This window comes from Danio rerio, chromosome 25 (assembly GCF_049306965.1).
Source record: "Danio rerio strain Tuebingen ecotype United States chromosome 25, GRCz12tu, whole genome shotgun sequence".
NCBI classification, from domain to species: domain Eukaryota; kingdom Metazoa; phylum Chordata; class Actinopteri; order Cypriniformes; family Danionidae; genus Danio; species Danio rerio.
The window spans coordinates 10,814,081-10,836,999 of NC_133200.1; the positions used below are offsets into that span (position 1 = coordinate 10,814,081).

Here is a 22,919-nt window from a genome sequence, read left to right on the forward strand (position 1 = left end):
AAAACACGGAAATGGTAACATGTGGACCTGAAACCGAGCTGTTGAGTTCATATTTTGGGATGGTTTTCGGTCACACTAAACATGATTTTATAAGATTGTGAAGTGATATATATTTATACTTAGCAAAGAACACTACTAGTTAATAGCTAGCTTAGCCATCATAGTACTGTTGTCTGTGAATGTAAAGTCTGTTCTCTAGGTTTTGAGGCTAAATGAGACTTAAAATGTGTTGTACAGTTAGAGACCTTTTGTTTCTGAACACTAAATGAAATGATTCACGTTGTTAATTCAGTAGAAGAGTTCATCTTTTTCTGAATCTATAGGACTTATTCAAAAGCTTATAAAAGGCAATTAAAAAATAAACACAAGAAATGAAAATGATTTAAAGAGATATTCAGTTTTTAAACTCACCTCATGAACTAGAATGTCTAGTTTGTGAATTAAATAACTGAATCAATTGAGTCATTTAGTATGGATGTTTAGTCTGTGTGTGTATGTGTGCCAATTTATGAAATTTATGTACAAAAATGATTCATTGAAACTTTAATTTAGGATAAATAAATGAGAATTCACTGTGAACAACTCAGTCTATAAGTAAGTCTATTTTTTTTTTTTTTGAGTGAATCATATTCGTTGATTCAGTGACTCATAGTGCTCAAAAAAAAGGGTTACAAAACGAATCAGAAAATTTAGAATGAATCTTTCAGTGAATTGAATTAAAAGATGCAAGCATAAGCGAAATTTACCAAAAATTTATATAAAAAGAGTATATAATGTAGTATACAGTGTAAAAAAAAAAACAGATGAAACAGTTTACAGTATTCTGTATTTTGTTGTTTTGTATTAATGCTTTTTGATTGATTCAGTGACTCACAATTCTCAAAAAAGACAAAATGAATCAGAAAATTAATTAGAATGAATCTTATGAATTAAACAAAATATTCAAGCATGATGAATAAATTTGCCAAAAGGTGACATGATAAAAAGAATATAAAGATTTATTTTCTTTTTTAAATCCGTAAATGAACACTGTTCTGTATTTTGTTGTTGATGCTTTTAAGTGAATCGATTTGACTGATTCAGTGATGCTCAAAAGAAGATGGCTTACAAAATTAATCAGAAAATTATTCAGAATGAATCTTGTTGTGAATTTAATCAAATGTAAAACTTAAATATTCAAGCATGAAGAGTAAAATATACTAAAAAGTGCTAAAAATTAGAATTTGATTTAGTATACAGTGTAAAAAATATCTATAAATCAACAATGTTTTGTGTTTTGTGGGTAATGCTTTTTGATTAATTCAGTGAAAAAGAGAATAAATTGTAGTACACAGTGTAAAAAATGTCTATAAATTAACATTGTTCTGTATTTAGTGATTTATGTTTTTGAGTGAATCAATTTGATTGATTCATTGACTCATAATGCATTTATAGTGAATTGAATCAAAAGATTCAAGCGTGATGAATAAAATTTCCGAAAATCCTGTACCACAAATGACAACATAAAAAATATGTATTAAACGTATTGCTTATCCCCAAAATTCACAATAAAAAACTTTGGTATTGATACAAAAACTGAAGATTTGCTTCTCTGAAACTGCAGTGCTGTTCAATTTTAGACTGACTGTTCTTCATTGGTGTTTTTCTTCCATCTCTGTGTACAGTGCTAAGCTCATCACAGAAAGCCGGTGGACTTTGCTGTCTCCAATTTCCATCCCGCTTTATCCCTTTCTCTCCTTCAGTCCCCACACGTAAACACAAACACAAAAAAAAGTGCTGCAGATTGAGCCGAGGAACCATATCAAGGTCACATTCTTATCTCCGGGCCACATGACCCACCCCGGACCCTCAGGGTGGCTCGTGTCCCTCTGCGACCCATAATCATGCACTGGGCTGAGCCTTTGAGTCATGATCCCCCCCCTCTCATTTCACGTATCCCTGAGCTGAAGCAAGCCAGCATCCAAAAGCACTGCTTGTTGAAAGTGCTTTACACCGTTTTATACCAGAACTAGTGGCTTGCAATTGGAAAATGAGGTTGGTAATGACAAGAGCTCTTCGTAAAATTGAGGTGAAAAGGAGAATGTAATGTAGTGTAAAATATCTGTTAATTAACAGTGTTGCTTTTTTTGTTATTCATTATGGGGCCTTGAACGATCCTCCAAGAAGTTTTAGGGCTCTATTTTAACGATCTAGGCGCAAAGTCTAAAGCGCATGGCACAAAAGCATTAAGGGCTTCTCCGAATCCGCTTTTGCTACTTTGAGGATGAAAAAAAGGCTTTACACCCCGGCGTATTGTGCAACAGGCTTGTGCTTATTCTCTTGATGAGTTATGGGTGTGTTTTGAGCATAACAAGCATTAAACCATCTCTCATGCCCTTTAAGAGTCAGCTACGTCACGCGATGATGCATTTGCTATTTACATGGTGGACTTTGTAAGTGGAAAACTGAATGCCTCACTAGTGAGAAAACTTGTTAAACAGAGCATCTGCAGCACAGCAATAAAGAACGAGCCTCCCCCATTCAGCCTCTTTACTTTCTCTTTACTTGACTAATTACTCTACTCCTTTACTTTCGTACATAAAAAATGGTGTTGTACGCACTCCATTGAAGACATTCATTAGCCTACATATTTATTTTCGTTAATTTGCTTGTTAAGTGTGATGTCACGCAAAGCGGCTTCTGGGTCCAAGTGCTCTATCAAACTGTATGGGATGACTCAACAAATGGTGATAATAAATGTTCAAAAAGCACTGTAATACTTTCAAAAATCATGATCGCTATATATATATATAGTTGAAACCAGAAGTTTACATACACTCTGAAAAAGGGAACATAACCTTCAAATGCAGTAAATATCATACTGCAAATATATTTATTTTTAAATGTCTGATGGTAAATTATACTAAACATTTATAATTTTACGTCCGTTAGGATTACCTAAATTATTTACATTTGCTAAATGCCAGAATAATGAAAGAAAATTTTTTGGGAGAATTTTTTTTTTTCTACACAGTCAAAAGTTTACATACATTTACTTGGTATGTTTTAGCTTTGGTTTTAAACTGTATAACTTTGGTCAAATGTTTTGGGTATCCTTCCACAAGCTTCTCACAATAGTTTGAAGGAATTTTGGCCCATTCCTCCTGACAGAATTGGTGTAACTGAGTCAGATTTGTATGCTGTCTTGCTCGCACAAGCTTTTTTAAGTCTGCCCACAAATTTTCTATAGAATTGAGATTAGGGCTTTGTGATGGCCACTCCAAAACATTCACTCTGTTGTCCTTAAAGCACATTTTAACTAAATGGGCAGTATGCTTAGGGTCATGGTCTGTTTGGAAGACCCATTTGTGGCCAAGTTTTAATTTCCTGGCTGATGTCTTGAGATGTTGCTTTAGTATTTCTACATAATGTTCTTTCTTCATGATGCCATCTATGCTGTGAAGTGAACCAGTCCCTCTTGCAGCAAAACAGCCCCTCAACATACTGCCACCCCCATACTTAACAGTTGGGATGGTGTTCCTAGGTTTGTAAGTTTTACCCTTTGTCCTCCAAATGTAACACTGGTCATTATGGCCAAAAAGTTCAATCTTAGTTCCATCAGACCACAGGACATGTCTCCAAAAATTATTCTTTTCCCAGTGTAATTTAGCAAATTGTAATCTGGCTTTTTCTTTCTTTATTTATTTTTTTTATTCTGGCTTGTTGATTTTCCCATGTTGTCACACAAGGAAGCAGTGTGTTTGATGGTTTCCTTAAATACTATTCTATAGTTGTTCCTCCAATTAACTCAAATGCTGTCAATCAGCCAATCAGAAATTTCCAAAACCTTGACACAATCATCTGAGCTTTTTCAGAGGCGTAATAATCTTATTGTATGTAAACTTGACTCTCAAAAAACATCTCTCATTATTCTGCTATTAAGCATAACAGAAACAAATTTGATAGTCCTAACTTACCTAAAAGTTTATTCACATTAACATCTGACTTTTTTATTAATGGTTATGTGCCTTTTTATACAGTTTATGTATGTTATGGTTTCAACTGTAAATCCATGCCTAATACCCAATGTCCAGAAAGTGATACATTTTTTTAAAATTTGTTAAAATATTGGTGTTTGTCATGCAGCAAGTTCAGAGACCAACGTGTACACCATGATTTCATATGAAATTCACTTTAATGTTTAATATGACTAAAAAGGGGTCATAAGCTAAACTATTTTCTCAATTCAAATGAGTAGCGGCTTGGACACGGAAACAGTATTCCAGATGTATCTAATACGTCACAACTTAACAAGCGGATTGCCCTCCGAGATGAACATGGAAGCAGTGGCTTTTATATTTATGTAAAAAATAATAATTTTTGTAACACTTTAATCCTTTATTTTGTTTCATATGTAAATATTTGTGTATTGCTGCACATCATGTGTGTATTACGCTAGGGGTTCCCAAACTTTTCAGCCCTCGACCCCCAAAATAACAATGGCAGTGACTCGCAAACCCCCAATGTTTACTGAAGTGGTTATGAATATATAAACCTTAAACACAACTGCGCACACATACCAATATGTTTTTTATTGTAGAAAAAACACTTTTTTTAATATTTAACATGAAGCTTGTATTTATTTTTATGTATATGAGTCCAGTAATGGTGTCAAAGTGGGTAACCTGGTGTCTTAAAATCAATGTGCTGCATCTGACGAGATTGCTGTCGCAAAAAAAAAAAAAAAAAAAAAGGCTTTTTAGTTGCATGTTCTTTTTAATGTTTATTATTTCAAAAGTATTGACTACTAGTTTGTTCATGTCATGGCGCATGTTGTCATGGCGCGGTCTAATTCAATTCTTCTAAAGAGCATTGCGCCTACAATGTGCCTAAACACACCTGCTTTTTACTCCACGGAGTCCACAAAGTGGCACAAATGGATTTGTTATTTAAACAACATTGTGCAAAACGTGAAAATAAGGGTTGTGCTAGTCTGAAAATAGCAACAAACCGAGCCATACACATCTTGAGACGAGTGTATGATAGTCCAAGTTTGAAAAAGTGACTTTTATTAATATTTTTAATAGTCTGAAGTCTAATAAATTGTCTGGATTGGTATTGTAAACAGAAAAGGTAATAAACTGTCAGTAATTGTCATCTATTTTACATAAATCTCTCTATATTTTTTTTTTTTACAATATACATATTGTTTATTAAACTACTAAAATGTCAATAAAAATAAAACTTGTATTTGACAGAATTTTCAGCATTTAAAATCAACAGAGCAGAGATAAACGTCCCATAATGCATTTAAAAAGCTCATCCAAAAAAAATGGATTGTTGCTCTGAGCACAACACATATCAGATCAAGTGAATCATACTGTTTTTATGCACTTTAAACTTTAATATTTGATACTGCATGTCAGCTATTACAGCAGCACAATGACTGTAAAATAGGCCTAGCTTATTATTTTCCAAGGACGATGACCTAAATCTCTTGATGGTTTAAAGAGCCTAATGATGTCTGTAGATGTTTTTATTACGTTTAAGGGTATATTTTGACCAGTTGTCGAACAGTTGAATATTTTTGACCATAACTGTATGAGTGTGTACTATGTGTACTTGATATCTTGGTGACTGAAATCTAGTCTATTTGATTCAGTTCTGCATCTTGTTCTATTCATTATCAGTATTTTGCTCTGTTTACTCTCCCAAGCCACTATAACAACACAAACAATTGGGGCAGAGAGGTTTAGTGTGAGAGGTCATGTTTCGACCTGATGATAATGATGATTTTAGACTCAATAGACTCAATAGCTAAGGGCAGTATGGAAAGGCAGATGTTTGACCTGTAGGTTGCTGCAAAGGGGATTTCTCAAAAAAAGCAAATGCATTAACAATGATGATTATGTTATTATTAGATTATATTATGGGCTTATCATGACTTTCGAATGTCCCGGTGCTCCCTATGGCCAGTCCGCCACTGAGCCTGGTGATGAGCGGTGCCTGATTTTCTCCAAAATTTCATGTCTGGCATTTATTCAGAGTTAAATTTTAGTCTCATCAGACCAGACACTTTTGTTTTGTATGGTCTGAGAGTCCTTCAGATGCCTTTTGGCAAATTCCAATACAAAGGACCACAATACTAAGGCTAGTTTACCATGCAGGCCTGATTGGTGGATTACTGCACAGATCCTTCTGTAAGGTTCTCCTCACTCCACAGAAGAACGCTGGAGCTCAGACAGAGTGACCATCGGGTTATTGATCACCTCCCTGAGTAAGGCCCTTTTCTCCGATCAGATGGCCGGCCAGCTCTAGGAACAGTTCTGGTAATTCCAAACATCTTCCAATTATGGATGATGGAGGCCACTGTGCTCATTAGAGCTTTTTAGAGCAGCAGAAATTTTTCTGTAACCTTCCCCAGCCTTGTGCAACAAGACAATCCTCTCTCGCAGGTCTACAGACAATCCCTTTGTCTTCATGCTTGGTTTGTGCTTTGACATGCACTGTCAACCCTGAGACCTTATATAGACAGGTGTATGCATTTTCAAATCATGTCCAATCAACTGAATTTGCCACAGGTAAACTCCAATTAAGCTGCTGAAACATCTCAAGAATGATTAGTGAAAACAGAATTTACCTGAAATCAATCTAGAGCTTCACGGAAAAGGCTGTAAAAACTTATGTACATGTGATTTTTCAGCTTTTTTTATTTTTAATAAATTTGCAACAATTTAAAAAAATCTTTATTCACTTTGTCATTATAGGATATTGTGTGTATAATTTTGAGAAAATAAATGAATTTAATTTATTTTGCAATAAGGCTGTAACAAAAACATGTGGAAAAAGTGATTTATTTTCTCTTTGCCTTGATGACAGTACATAATATTTTACTAGATTTTTTAAAGACATTTCTGTACAGCTTAGTGACATTTAAAGGTTTAACTAGGTTAATTTGGTTACCTAGGCAGGTTAGGGCAATTAGGTTAAGTTATTGTATAATAATAGTTTGTTATGTAGGCTATTGAAAAAAAAATAGTTTAAAGGTGCTAATAATTTTGTCCTTAAAATCATGTTTAAAATATTAAAAACTGCTTTTATTCTAGCCAAAATAAAACAAGACTTTCTCCAGAAAAAAAAAAAAAAATTATATCTAATATTTCAGACTTTAGCTGTGTATATATATATGTGGATGTGTGTGTGTGTGTGTGTGTGTGTGTGTGTGTGTGTGTGTGTGTATATATATCAGAAAAGTAAATAGTCACATTGTATTATTTTTAAATTTTTAATCTATGCCAGAAACCTGCTATTTTATGTTCATGATAACGATTTCGTCTTATTCTGACTTCAGTGGAAATTTTTATCCTTCAAAATCACGAGTTTATATTCCAGCAATGCAAGTTCTGAAATTTGCAATACTGATAAGCTTCAAATAAGCTCCAATGGTGAACTCAGCAACTTTCCTTACTTATTTAATATTTTCACATGACTCCATTTTCAACTTTCAATCCTCTCAGTGCCTTTCCATTCCTCAAAATTCCACATATTTTCCTCTGAAATCACTGCAAAAAGTCCGTCCGTCAGGGCCTGGTAAAAAGTAAATGACCACACTCACAGAAAACACACCCTGACTAACCATCTCTTTAGCACCAAGAAAGCGATCGGAGAAAGCGTTCAGGCTATCTCCTTTCATTCGTCCTCCCTTTTTCAGACACGGCAGACACATATTAACTTCCAAATTGAGTTGGGAAACAGCTTAGGCATTATAATGCTTCACAAAAGGGGGCTTTTCAGGCATTCGCACGAAAAGAATCAGTGGGGGGGGCTCTGCTTATTTCAATTTAATTCAAGAATTGAACTCTTCATGGACAATTTAACGCAGCCGTGCTCTATTTTTTATGTCTTCGGACCCGAGCTGAGGCTTCATGCGAGACACAAGCGTTAGACAGTCTGCTCACTGTTTGGGGAATAAGGCAGCAATATCCAGTCGAAATGTCAGCAACAGGCAACAATATAATACTCCCACATATCAACTTCAATCCCTGCGGGCATTGTAAAAGGGAAGCGACATTTACGAAACAATGCCAGCAAATACCATGCGACCAAAGATGGAGAGCAACTCCGAAAGCACCTCATTTTAGTGTCACTGGGAAAATTGGTGCATATGCTAACAAGGGTGACTTCTTTTTTTTTTTTTTTTATAATTTCACATGATGTCTTAGTTATAAAGAGGTACGTTCTTTGCTGTCTGTTGTGTGGTCTTTGGGGATTGGTTGTTTTTGTGCTCCTGTCTCGTCATAATGAGGCCCACGAAGGCTCTGCGAAGACAGAAGAATATTTTTCTTGACGTTGATGAATTGCTTGCATGAAACCATAGTTAGAGCTATAGACTGCAAAGAGCATTGCATGTTGTCATAATGAATTCATAAGCCACAATTACATATGAAGAGTTCAGATGCAAAAACCTCTAAGTGCATTTTTCCTCAGGATCCTATGTGTGTGTCCAGTTTCACTTTAAAGGCAATGCAAAGAACATATTATTTGCCATAAAAGGGGGTTTACTAAACACACACAGGAAGTGGAGAAAAAAATGTTAATTTTAGGAGAAAATTTCACACGGCTTTTAAAGGTTTTTGCATCTGAATTCTTCATATTATGAAAATTATTATTGTGTATAATATGTATATGCTTGTTGATAGAGTATATTAATATGTACACATAATAACTTATGCTGAAATGCAAACCGGTGAGGCAGTAGGTAGTTCTGTTGCCTCACAGCAAGAAGGTCGCTGGTTCGAACCTCGACTCAGTTGGCCTTTCTGTGTGGAGTTTGCATGTTCTCCCTGCCTTCGTGTGGGTTTCCTCCGGGTGCTCCGGTTTCCCCCCACAGTCCAAAGACATGTGGTACAGGTGAATTGGGTAGGCTAAATTGTCCGTAGTGTATGAGTGTGTGTGTGTGTGAATGTGTGTGTGGATGTTTCCCAGAGATGGGTTGCGGCTGGAAGGGCATCCACTGCGTAAAAAAACTTGCTGGATAAGTTGGCGGTTCATTCCGCTGTGGTGACCCTGGATTAATAAAGGGACTAAGCCGACAAGAAAATGAATGAATGAATGAATGAATGAATGAAATGCAAACCTGTTTTTTCCTCATTAAGTTCCAAGCTTAAAGTCATACTGTGCAAATTTGAACTATCCTGTAAATAATTATATGTATGCTTAAAGTAGCAATTTTACTATAAAAATGGTTGAATGACCTATTAAGAGTTATACATTGTATGTGCATATGTAAATAAATAAATAAAGTAGTCAATATTTGAAATGGATCAAAACCTTTCAGAGTTATTCATAAACTGATACACAACAGTTGTTAAATCTTTGAGTAAACTTACAAGGTGCGCAAAAAAAGACATCTGCAGTTTGTTCAAATAACTTACCTAAAATGAGCTGAAACAACACAATTCTTGAGGGTTTTTGGTGACAATTTAATCGTTTTATGTTCAAACCACTTAAATTTGTAAAAACTAACACATTAACATAATTCCTTCATGTTGTTCCATCGCAAATCAATTGCATGGAACCCAGCGATTTTGTTTTTACAGTGTAACAAAATCCTCCTCTGGCTGCCTAAGTTCCATTTTGATTATAAAATATTGCTTCCTACTAATAAAGCTTTAAATAGTCTAGCTCATGTTTATCTAACCAACCTTCTGTCTCGCTACAATCCAACCTGCTCTTTAAGATCTCTAAACTCAGGTTTTCTGTTGGTACTCAGAATAATAAAAAGTCTACTAAAGGAGGTCGAGCTGTCTCATTTACGGCTCCTAAACTTTGGAATAACTTTCCTGATAATGTCCGAGGCTCAGACACACTTATTTCAAACTGTATGATGCAAGGTTGCGCTGAAAATGTCAGAATTAAAAAAAAAAACTGAGTATATTTTTCGTTAAAACCAGCGGCAGCAAGAGTACAACAACTGACGAGGACGATGTTTATGTACCGAACGTTTTTTGTACTGTAGCTCTTCAACAACAGCAGCCTCTTTTCCAGTTTGCTGCTACCAGTAAAGAGCCAGGCCCCGTAACTTTACCAAAACTAGTCATGAGTCAACACACTATGGGCAGGCAGGATTGTCAATGAGTGAATATAAAAATTTGATATATTAAAATTACTGTTAATGTATATTACACCTGCTCAATGAAAAATGCCCTGAGACAATTAATAAAATCAGATAATTCACTACATTAATAAATCTGACTTCACTTGATCAGAAAGCTAAAAAGGGGAAAACATGAAGATATCATTGGAAAGTAATAATGTGGTTAAAAAAGTCTGGCAGATAACAGTGCAATAGTTGTTTTATTTTTTTATTTGTGTTTAAGGACTGGATATTCGTAAACAGTTTTGCGCAGAATATATATTCAGGTATTGTAGAAAAGGACATTGTGATGTTTTAAAGAATAATGTTGGCGATTTAGCTACCCTTTAATGTTCTTATATAAAAAATAATTGAAGTTATAAAGCAGCTGTTTCCTTGAAAGAGATATGATAGTGTCAATACAAAATTTTATACATTTAATTTTTATATATTTATTTTATACCTATAGCTTAATTTATATTTGTTTTTATTTTATATATTTTTTTCATTTCAAGGTTTGGATTTTTATGTGCACTAATTCTTTAAATAAATAAATTTTGATACTGTTAAACATTACATTGTGTTAACTGTTCAAAAAAATCTTCACTGTGACGTACTGAATTGAAATTATGTTATTTTAATATCTAATAATATTATAATATTATAAATATTATTGTCATAAACTGAAGTGGGCTGATCTAGGGCTTGAAACTCCAGGGCTGAAAATGAGTCCCACTCCGGCCCTGGTCGTGGAACATTGCCTTTTGTTTGACAATGAAAATCGTGTTGATGTCAGAAACCAACTTCTGGTCGCCGTCAATGTCCAACATTGGACAGACATTGCAAATTACTTTCCAAAACAATCTAAAAACAACAAAATTTCAATGTCTAATAATGTAACAGCTTGACGATGTGTGGACTTGATGGTAAAAAAAAAAAATGGTAGGACATTTTTTGGTAGCATACATAAATAAATAAATAAAGTGTGGTTAAGATTACCATCTGTCAAGCTAATCCAGCCAAACATTGGTGCTTTTAAAGTCTCTAAAATGCAGTATTTACATCTCATAATTAAATAGAAAATGAGTCAAATAACTGCAAAAAGGTCCAGTTTTCCAGAAAAAAAAGAACAACCCCATTCAATAAGCTGGTTGCTGGTTAGTCATGATTCATTTCACTCAAGTGAGGTTTGTCAGTCGTTCCCGAATGAACCTGGTCGTCTGACAGGCGAATCTGAAATGCGCGCGCTCGCACCTGATGGCGGGAATAGAAGTGTGTGCACACGGCGCTCTTCAACACACACCCATTATTCCAAAGCAAAGCTGTGTGACGCGTCGTGATCGATGGCGGCCATTAATCACGCCAGCGCCGCGGCTAGAGATTGATGTGCACAAATTCAAATCTTCAAGCAGCGTTTGGGAAATTAAAGCAGCCAGGCAAGGTTAGGGTCCTTCCCGGCGACGCTGAATGAGCTCCCGGGGGTAAAGGAATCTCAAGCTGAGGTCAGGAGAGCTTCTTTTAACCTGTGAACCGCCAGCTGTCAGCAGCACACAACGGATGCCCTGTCAAAACGACGAGGAAATGGGCAAATATAACTTCACACTGTACTTAAAAGATTATATACAAGGCGAAAATGTCTCTATCTTACTCAATGTTGCCACAGTTTTATGTAATTCTGATAACAAACATACCTGTAGCAAAACCATATATTTGATGCTTGTGTTTTCATTTGGAAGATGTATTTTTAGATCATTCATCAGTTATTTGTATAAAGTATCAATGAAATATTATAATTTCCAGACCAAACAATCTTTAACATTTGTGTCATATTTGTTTAACAAAATTAATATTTAGTGACGTGGTAAAGGTATTTCTGTATTATCATAGTTATAATCTATCTATCTATCTATCTATCTATCTATCTATCTATCTATCTATCTATCTATCTATCTATCTATCTATCTATCTATCTATCTATCTATCTATCTATCTATCATATTTGTTAAATAATAATATTAATAATAAGGTGTTACTTTATAGTATGTTTGGTAGCTTCCTCATAAGCTTCAGACTGTGTCTTCAGACTATTGCCGAGGCTACAAATATATAATTTTGGAAATAATGTTTTATCGATCATGCGTGCCAAGCTCTTTTGTTTTTCTTTATTCTAATAAGTTTTTAAAGTTTTTTAATATTCAATGGATGAGAAGAATAAATGCCACCTCAGTGATCTCACTGTACCCAGTTTTTCCTGATTTCTCATTAATTATTGGAAGTTATTCCCATAAACCAAGCAACATTTCAAAGGTTGATAAGACATCAGTGTAGCGTCGGAATCCATGTGTTTTTAATTTAGATTTGCCTGTACATATACAAGTACATATACAAGTAGCCACCTTTTGCTTTGATGACTGACTTGCACACTCTTGGCATTCTCTTGATGAAAGTCTTATTTGTTTTATTTCAATTAGAACAAAAGCAGTTTTTAATGTTTTAAAAAGCATTTAGGGACAAAATTATTAGCCCCTTTAAGCTACATTTTTTTCGATAGTCTACAGAACAAACCATCTTTATATACTATATTGCCTAATTACCCTAACCCTAATAATATATATATACATACATACATACATACATATAAAAGTACCTCCTATGCATTTGGCTGTCTCCAGAAATGTATACAGAGGTAGATTTTCAGAATGAGCCTGGGTTGCTACTATTAAAAATTATAATAAAAGTCACTTTTAGATCAGGGTCCCATATTGGAATTCAAAAACATTAATAAAAGAATAATAAACATAATTCAGAAATATAGAAAACTGTTAAATTTTGGTTATTTTAAAGTGCTCTAAACACCAAGGCTTCTCAGTGTCATGTTGTGTTTTCTTTTGTTTAGTTTATTCAGCAAGCAGTATTGACAGTACAACTTATTTTCTAGAAAAAATCTGTATGTTGTTAAAGAAGCTTCTAATATAGTCACCTCACACAGTAACACAGTTTCCAGATTTAGCATCAGAGGCATTCGGGTTATGGCTAAGTTCAGCAAAACAACAACAAATGCGTTTCTGCTGGCTCAATAATTCAGACTCCTGCTTTTCCAGGTCACAGAGACATTTACGGCTATGCGCGCCACCAGTTTACTTCAAAACCCCGCCGTCGAGTGCAATGCTTTACAGTGGACATAAAGCAGGAGATGTTCAACATCATCACCGATAAATCTCGAAATCAAAGCAAACCCAAATGGAAGCAGAAACAAGTGAGTGAACATTTCTGGGAGATTTACTGCAGCGGGTCGAAAATCTGTCTGCACAGCGACAAAGAACAAGGAAATTGATGTTAAAGAAAAACATGACATGCTCTTGTGATCTGTGGTCTACAAATTTGAATTAGTTGTGAATCATCAAAGTAATCAGAGCTCATGATTTCATTTACTTATGAGTCATTTCAGAAAGAGTATTTCTAAAAGACATATATTAACTCAATAAAAGCCAATCTTTTGAAATGTTTAATGCATGTTTTACACATTCACAAATGTCATAACATTATATAAAGAATATTTTTTTTATTTAAAAAAGTGAGTAAACCTGTTTTAAGTTGCTAAGTTGCTTTAACTTTATGTTTTATTATGTGCATAATTAATTTATTTAATTTACTTTAAAAATTTTAAGACAACATTTTTACCCACTTTTATTTAGTCAAGTGAACGTATCGCTTTACAAGCAATGGGTCTACTCATTTTTATTAAGTAAAGTCAACTAATCACTTTAAAAGCAATGGGTTTACTGACTTTATAATGTAAAATCAAGTAATCGCTTTAAAAGCAACAAATTTATTCACTTTTATTAAGTAATGTCAACTAATCACTTTGAAAGTAACATATGTACTGACTTATATAAGGTAAAGTCATTTAATTGCTTTAAAAGTAACATATTTACTCACTTTTATTAAGTAAAGTTAACAAAATTTTTTAAAGCAACAGATTTACTCACTTTTATTAAGTAAAGTCAACTTTTTTTAAAAGCAACAGATTTACTCACTTTTATTACAGTTTTTCTCAGTCACTTTGGTGCATTTCTCACAACACTATTTACATTTGCACAACAGTTAAGGCATTTCTCAAAATAGTTAGTACAAACTGCGAAACATAGGTGGTAACCTGCAAAAGCATGTCACATGCTCAAAATGGATAGTTCATTCCTCAAAAGCAAGTATTGATGTCAATCAAAGTGTCAGTATCATCAAGATGAAAAGTCCTGACACCATTGTTTATCAACAAGATAGTCAACTGGCTTTGTCATGGTTTTCATTAAGACAGTTTAATCTGTAAATTTTTTTCAATGCAAAAAAAGTCAGGTTTTGGTGACACTTCCTGAAAATGCTCAAGACAGCACTAGATACTCTTTGCACAGCCATTTGAAAATTACAGTAAAGTTAGACATCACTGCATTTAATGAGGTATCTGAGTACAAGACACTGAATGTTTCACATTTTTACTGCTTATGCTCGTTGCAATTCTAATTCATTCACAGCATTGTGCAAAATAATAAATACACCCTTATTTACAACAAACATAAACTTCCTTTGGGTAGAGCTGTGCACAACTCTGAACAATATTGCAGTATATATTGGAACTGAACCTACAACAAACACAGGTCTGTAAATCATTTATGAAACTGTTCAATTTAGAAGACACTTTCAGGAAAATAAATATTTAATTTATTTTATAAAAGTTGCTAGACAAATTTTGACAACTAGTTCAACATTTTTGTATGTAATGACTCAAGTAATGAAATGAGGACTATTAGTTTTATATGGAATTACTATTCAGCATTTACAAGTTTAGTTAATGTTGACTGACATGCATAAGCAAATGATAATGTTATAAAGAGCAGAGACTTGTATGAAAGCAATTGATGCATGTCCAAAAGTATCTACAATGTGTTGGAAGGAATGAGAAACTGCTACTATGATGTGCACAAATGTCTAATTGTTTTGAGAAATGCATTACATGTTGTGTAAATGTAAATAGTGTTGTGAGAAATGCACCAAAGCCACTGAGAAAAACTGTAAGTAAAGTCAACTATTTTTTTTTAAAAGCTACAGGTTTACTCACTTTTATTCAGTAGTCAACTAACAGATTTAAAACCAAAGTGTTTACTCACATTTATTAAGTAAAGCCAACTAATGGCTTTAAAAGCAAAATCAATAAATTTAAATAAATTTAAACACAATGAATTTAAAAGCAAGATTTACTCGCTTTCATTTAGTAAAGTCAACAATTTTTTTTAAAAGCAACAGATGTATTCACTTTTATTAGATAACGTCAACTAATTACCTTAAAAGCAATGGGTTTACTAATTTTTATTAAGTAAAGTCAACTAATCGCTTTAAAAGCAACAGATTTACTCACTTTTATTAGATGAAGTCAACTAATCGCTTTTAAAGCAATGGGTTTACAATTTTGTTTGTGACAGTCAACTAATTGATTTAAAAGCAACAGATTTACTCACTTTTATTAAGTTAAATCAACTAATCGCCTTTAAAGCAATGGGTTTCGTTACTTTTATTAAATAAAGTCAACTAATAGCTTTAAAACCAATGGATTTACTAACTTTCATTAAGTCAAGTTAACTAATCAGTAAAAAGAAATCAATGGGTTTTTAATCTTATTAAATCAAGTCAACTGATCGCTTTAATAGCAACTGGTTTACTCACTTTTATTAAGTCAACTAAATGCTTTAAAAACAATTGGTTTTTACTCACTTGTATTAGCTAAAGTCAACTTATCACTTTAAAAGCATCACGTTTACTACTTTTTTAAAGTTAACTAATTAACAAAAGAAACATTTAAAAGTCTACTTGTTTGGTTACATTAGACTGAAAACACTATGGAGAGTCAAAAAGAGTCCAAAATCTCAAAATTGACAGTTGCATAAAAAAGCGGTGTTTTGTGTCTCGCTTTAGCATTGTTTCTGGGACAATAGGAGCTGCTCGCCACTATAAAGCAATCCGTTCCACCGAGGGTCCCTGAGGAAAACTGGAACCATTAGGAGGTGAAGAAGAGTCAAATAAAAATACAGAAATAAGCTGCAGATGCTCCCAAATATGCTTAGCATGCTCCCCCAACACTCCTCTCAAATGTCAAGTGCTCGGACTATTCAGCTCCACGGAGAAGAGATGAATATACAACTATTTCCATGCATATTTCGTAGGTGTTCAATGGCAAAAATTGTCAAGATTGCACTGTTGGTTTTATTTAGTAAGCAAAATAAAATTTAGTTGAGTATGGTATTTTATACACGTATAAATGTTCTTATGATTCACTGAAGTTGATAATAATAAATTACTAAATTATTATGTATTGCTAAATGCTAAACATTGTTTAATATATATATATATATATATATATATATATATATATATATATATATATATATATATATATATATATATATATATATATCATGTTATTTTCATTAAATTATCTTATTTTTATGTCCTTTTTAGGTTCACAAGCTCTGAAATTTGATGTCGTCAGCATCAACATCCTGACAAAATTCCAGTTCCTTTGTGGTTTTTTTGTTAATCATACATATTGTACATCATAAATACCACCGGCCCTTTGTTTACTGTGAAATCAATTCCCCCATCGCTTTACATCAGACAGTAAACAGTGATTTGGTGAAGAGGATGTGATGAATGTCGCACAGCAGCTCAGGGGAGCGTCATGTAAACGTGTGGAGATCAGGATCGTCCCCGGAGCCCAATCCTCTACAGTCCTCGGGTTGAAGAGCCCAAGACGAATAAAGACGACTGCCTGCCAAAGCAGAGCCCACGGGACACACGCTTTATTAAAAATAAGCGAGGAGGCAGCATGAGACATTATGAAGAACAGAGCTGAAGTCTCCACCAGCTGGGATATTATTATGGCACACGTGCAGAAGACGACGACCTTTATCAACGGAAGCGTCTGAATCGAGTAGTGATGAGTCGTCAAATGTTGGGTGTTCAGATTGTGTATGTACACTACCGGTCAAAAGTTTGGTGTCAGTAGGATTTTGAAATGTTTTAAAATAAGCTTCTCCTGCTCACCAAGGCTGCATTTATTTGATCAAAAATACAGTACAAACTTTACAATTGTGAAATGTTACTGCGCTATAACTGTTCAAAAGGAGATTATCATTTAATTTAATAATTTATTCCAGTGGTTCAGAGTCATGTGATCCTTTAAAAATCACTCTAATATTAATTCCTTTTCTTCTTCTTCTTCTTCTTCTTCTTCTTCTTCTTCTTCTTCTTCTTATTATTATTATTATTATTATTATTATTATTATTATTAATGGTAATAGTAGTACAAGTAACAATGATGAAGTAATAATTTCTTTTAAAACCACATACAATAGGAAAGCAGTTTTTTTATTAATTATTTTTTTAATTATTTAATAAATTGCACCTTGATAAACAAAAATAATTTTCTTAAAAAAATAAAAAATAAAAAAACTGACCCCAAACTTTTAACCAGTAGTGTATATACAATATTATTTGGACTTTATGATCAACAGAATGTATGTAGGTGATTTTCTGGATGTTGTCTGTGGAGGTTTGTCTCGCACATTTGCAAGTGTCAGATTTGTAATCTCTCCTTTTTTGTAACCGATCAGGCACTGTGGGATGTTCACTTTGCTTCACAATAAAATGAAAAATGTGTTCTTGAGTTATTTGTCAAATGATTCTTTTTAAAAATTAAATTAATTTATTATGCAAATAAATATCTTATTTACTTTAAGCTAAGTATTAAGCTACTATGCTGGATTTAACTTCCAGAAATGTGCTTCAACATTAGGTACATTCAAATTAAGACTGAAAACACATCTGTTTAGCTGTGCCTTTACTGAATGAGCACTGTGCTACATCCTACAGATCACACTATTATGTCTTTCATTTCCTTTTTTATTATTTTTATAGCCTGTTTTTACACAATTTTATTTTTATGTTTTTACTATCTTGTTTATGTAAAGACTTTGAATTACTTTTAAATGTGCTAAATAAACTTTCCTTGCCTAAAATTTATATAGTTGAAGTCAGAATTATTAGCCTTCCTTTTTCCTTTTTAAATATTTCCCAAATTATGTTTTAACATAATTTCCTTCCTCATACTGCTATCACAGTATGTCTGAAAATATTTTTTTCTTCTGGATAAAGTCTTATTTGTTTTAATTTCATCAGTTTTTAATTTTTTAAACACCATTTTAAGGACAAAACTGTTTGGCAAAGATAAAATTAATCAGCTATTTGAAATTAGTTATTAAAACTATTGTGTTTAGAAATGTGCTGAAAAAATATTCTCCCCATTAAACAGAAATTAGAGAAGAAAATAAACAGGGGGTTAATAATTATGACTTCAAAAGTATTTGCTGTTTATATATATATATATATATATATATATATATATATATATATATATATATATATATATATATATATATATATATATATATATATATATGTATTATATATTAGTATTATGTATTAGCCCTCCTGCAAAATGTTATTATTTCAAAAATATTTCTCAAGTGCAGTTTTTTTCAAACTCTTTTTTTTAAATAATAGTTTTAATGACTAATTTCACATAACCAAGTTCTTTTGTCAATTCTTTTTCAGCTTAAATGCAATTTCAAAGACTCAAATAAATAGGTTAAAATTGTTTAAAAAGTGAACATTTGCTTCCTCTTTTAAACATCACTTGGGAAATATATATATATATAAAAAACCGGAATACAAATTTTACGAGAGGGCTAATAATTAAGGCAAACCAAAAACTATTCACAGCCCTGTAAAATGTTATTAAATTTTTTATTGATTATTTTTTTTCCACCCACAATCACGCCTTTTGTACATCGACTTGCTATCTTTTGAGAGAAGCCTGTGCTTTTTCCTGTCAAAAACAATACCTGCTGGTTGAATAAAAGTTACTTTAAGTCAGACTGTTTACAGGCTTGGCCACATGTATCAAACTCAGTTCCTGGAGGGCCGCAGCTCTGCACAGTTTAGTTCCAACCCTAATTAAACACACCTAATCCAATCCTAATTGACACTCCTGGTAAATACTGTATACATATGCACAGACAGACAGACAGACAGACAGACAGACAGACAGACAGACAGACAGACAGACAGACAGACAGACAGACAGATAGATAGATAGATAGATAGATAGATAGATAGATAGATAGATAGATAGATAGATCAAGCCAGAATTATTAAATCAAAGTTTCAAGTATGTCAATTAATAAAATAAAGCAGAACGCATCCCAAAACAAAGAGAGCATAAAACATCTCCCTCTTGTTATCTGTCATCTGCACTTCCTCATGCACCCACATACAACTTGACATTAAATCTTATCACCGATTCCACACAAAAAAAGTGTCTCGGACGAGGGCATTCTCGAATCCTAATTGATTCAGCCGCCTGCTTTTCCTCCACGTTCAGACAAGAGCATCCGCAGTCCCACAACACTGCTATAATTTATGTGGAGAATATTAAACACTCAGCTCTATTGATCCCCGGCGCTCTTTATGTGACGTCTTTCTGCTGGGAAAAACGGCCGAGGCCTTGTTAGACACTCGTGAGGAGAAAAAGAGATCCTGTCAAGAGTACTGATTTCTTCTCCCACTGCAACTTAACATGGAGGCGCCATCATTTCTGCTGTGTCAGAGGCTTCTACTGTTTTCATCTTGTGGAAAAACAATGGTTTTATTCCTTGCGTAACTCTGCTTTTTTAGCACTTGACTTTTACATGGAGACAGACATTGACTCAAGCGATTCATGCAGAAATACAGATTCCTCACATCCCCATACATGTTGATTCCTGTACACTTTTGTATCATTGAGAAATACTGATTTAACGAGGAAAGACGATTTTAAAGATGATTTGTGAATGATTTAATCATTCGTTCATACAACCAACATAGCACAGACATCGCCATAAAGTAAATGTTTGTTGGGATGCCATACGCACTAAAGTTTGATTATTATCTATATTATTTTTCTCTACAAAGTTTACACGAGTTAAAAAGAGCAATAATAATGAAGAACATTTAATATTAAACAGTATTTAAAAACTACATACATGCAGAAAAGCCAATATTCATAATCAGGCATAACAAAATTGAGTAAAAACGTCTTTTCATGGTTCCTGAATGTCTCGCAAATACGCAACCCTCTCATGTCTTACATTTCTACATTGTAACTGTAATGTGAAGTGACGCTGGATAAGGGAGTGAGGATCCAAATGCGAGGTTTGTTAGCAGGATGATCAGGCAAGCAAGAGTCAACACAGGAGCAAACAGATGTATACGGGCAATCCAGAGTCATGATCAATAAACAGGCAGATGGTCAAAAAGGCAGGCAGCAGGCAAACAAAACAAGGCGAGGGTCTAAAACACAGCAGGACAAGGCAAGGAAAAATGAGTTGTAATGTTCACTTTGCAGTTCAACAAGACTCAGCAATGAAGTGTGTGTGTGCGCTGTATTAAAAGTTCATGTAATCAGTTCGTAACAATCCTCCGGCTGTGTGTATGCAATCAATCCTGATCAGGAACCGGTTGTGTGTGTGGTGCATGACTGGATCTTGTAGTCCATAATGGTGGATTTGTAGTTCGTTAGCGATCTGCAACCGCTAGATCGCTGATAATCATAACAGTAACAACATTGTGAGAAAGTAAAGGGTGACGTTGACTTTGTAAATATGAAGAGACAACGTCAAATGTGTTTCTTGGGAGTAGATGTCATCACAAGACCCAACCTGGGACACAGGATGGAAAATGCAAATAAAAAAGAAAGTAATGATTTCTAAATTTGCTTTCAAGCAGCACTGCATCAAGAATCATCATTCATCTATAAGCAGACCTTTGTCAAATACCACAATACATACACTTACAAATGCCAGTTAAAACTGTACTCCGCCAAAAGGAAGCCCTAAGTTAACAGTGTCCAAAAGCAACTTCTCTTGGCACGGAGGCATCTGGGATGGACCATCAGACAGTGGAAATGTTGTGCTGTGGTCAGATGAAACAGTATTTCAGGTTTTTCTTCGAGAGAGAGAAATGGATGCAGTGTGCTAAAGAAAAAAAAAAAAAGGATCATCCAGACTGTTACCAGCAACAAGTCTAAAAGCCACGGTCTGTCATAATCAATTTCCTTGAAGAAGGTAACTTGCACATCTGTGATGGCACCATTAATGCTAAAAGTACATAAGGATTTTGTAGCACAATATACTGCCTTCCTTTTCCAGGGACGCCCATGCATATTTCAACAAGTCCTAGCTGCGAAGGAGGAGGATACAAGTATTTGACTGGCCTGTCTGCAGTCCTGACCAGTCTCCAACAGAGAATATGTGGCATATTTCGAAGTGAAAGATGCGACAACGAAGACCCCGTATTGTTGTCCGCACTAAGACTTGTTTGCAGGAAGAATGGAACAAAATTACACCTGAAACACTTAATCACTTGGTGTCTTCAGTCCCTAACCATCTTTAAATTGTTGTGAAAAGGAATGATGTTACAAAGTGGTAAATGGTTTACGGTCCGAAATTTTAATTTTTTTTAAATGTATTGCAGGAGCCACATGTTTATTTTAAAAAAATAAATAAATAAAATTCATGAGGAACACATTAAATAATGTTTGTTGTATTGTCCGCAATAAAATACTAGTCAAAGTGAATGTAGAAATGACTTTTTTTATTTATTTTTTTTATTGGCGACATCTTTATGAACACGGTTGCAGCGTCAAATCATCGCGCTTATTCTGTCATTGTATTTCACACGGAGGAAGGTCAAGAAGGTTTGGTTTAGGTAAAAGAAAAGCTGTTAGATAACCCACGACTGCGTGAAGCACTGCCTGTCCTTTTCTTATTAGTCCTACCTTTCATTCAGCGCAGCGGGAAGCCATTTCTGCCTCACAGAGCTCCAACTCCCCTAAGGACACCCTGCTCTGCAAATTCAGTGTGGAAATGGCTACAGATTAGAGCATTATTAGTCAAGCTTTTAACTTCATCTTGCGAGCACACACACACACATGCGTGTTGGTCCTTTAATAATCTCCACCGCTCGGTAGGAGTGAGAAGTGGCAGGTACGTGGCGATACGATATTAATTATGTTTAGTGATACATCAAGTATTCCAGTTCAGTGTCATATTGCAATTATTCACTTTTCTCTCAGGAGACAAACAGCGGCCATGAAATATGTTTTGGTGACATGCATCTCCAATAGGCAACATTTCATGTGTGTGTTAGTGTAGATAAATCAATTACAAAACAAACTACCTGATATTTATCTTCCAGTTCCTCTCAAACAGTCACTGAAGTGGGTTTTAATAAGTGTCAAATTAGTTTTAGAGGTAATCACAAGTTTTTTTTTTTTTTTTATTATTATTATTTATTTTTATTATTATTATTATTATTATTTTTTATTTTTTTTTAATTGCTAACATCTTGGCTTTTTATTGTAATGAGTATTTAATATTTTTAGTCTAACTCTCACCTCTGCTAATTATCTTTAATGAAATACGATTGTGGTCACAGAAGTCATCAATTGTGTTTTCACTTGCAAAGAGTTCTTAAATTATAATAATATATAATATATAATCATAATTCCACTATATAGCTGGGCAAAAAATAAAATAAATAAATAAATATATATATATATATATATATATATATATATACATATATATATATATATATATATATATATATATATATATATATATATATATATATATATATATATATATATAAAAGTATT

General features: G+C 33.7%; 1 protein-coding gene and 1 long non-coding RNA gene across 5 annotated transcripts in view; one reads left to right on the forward strand and one right to left on the reverse strand.

Annotated features, from left to right (window-relative positions):
- The window catches only part of lrrc4ca (leucine rich repeat containing 4C, genome duplicate a), a 385,566-nt gene that overhangs the window by 326,146 nt on the left and 36,501 nt on the right, over nt 1-22,919 (reverse strand). The gene's annotated exons all lie outside the window — the stretch shown is intronic.
- On the forward strand, nt 13,219-17,821 carry LOC110438403 (uncharacterized). Its single transcript, XR_002456710.3, has 2 exons — nt 13,219-13,370; nt 16,622-17,821. It is a non-coding gene; the product is annotated as an uncharacterized lncRNA (long non-coding RNA).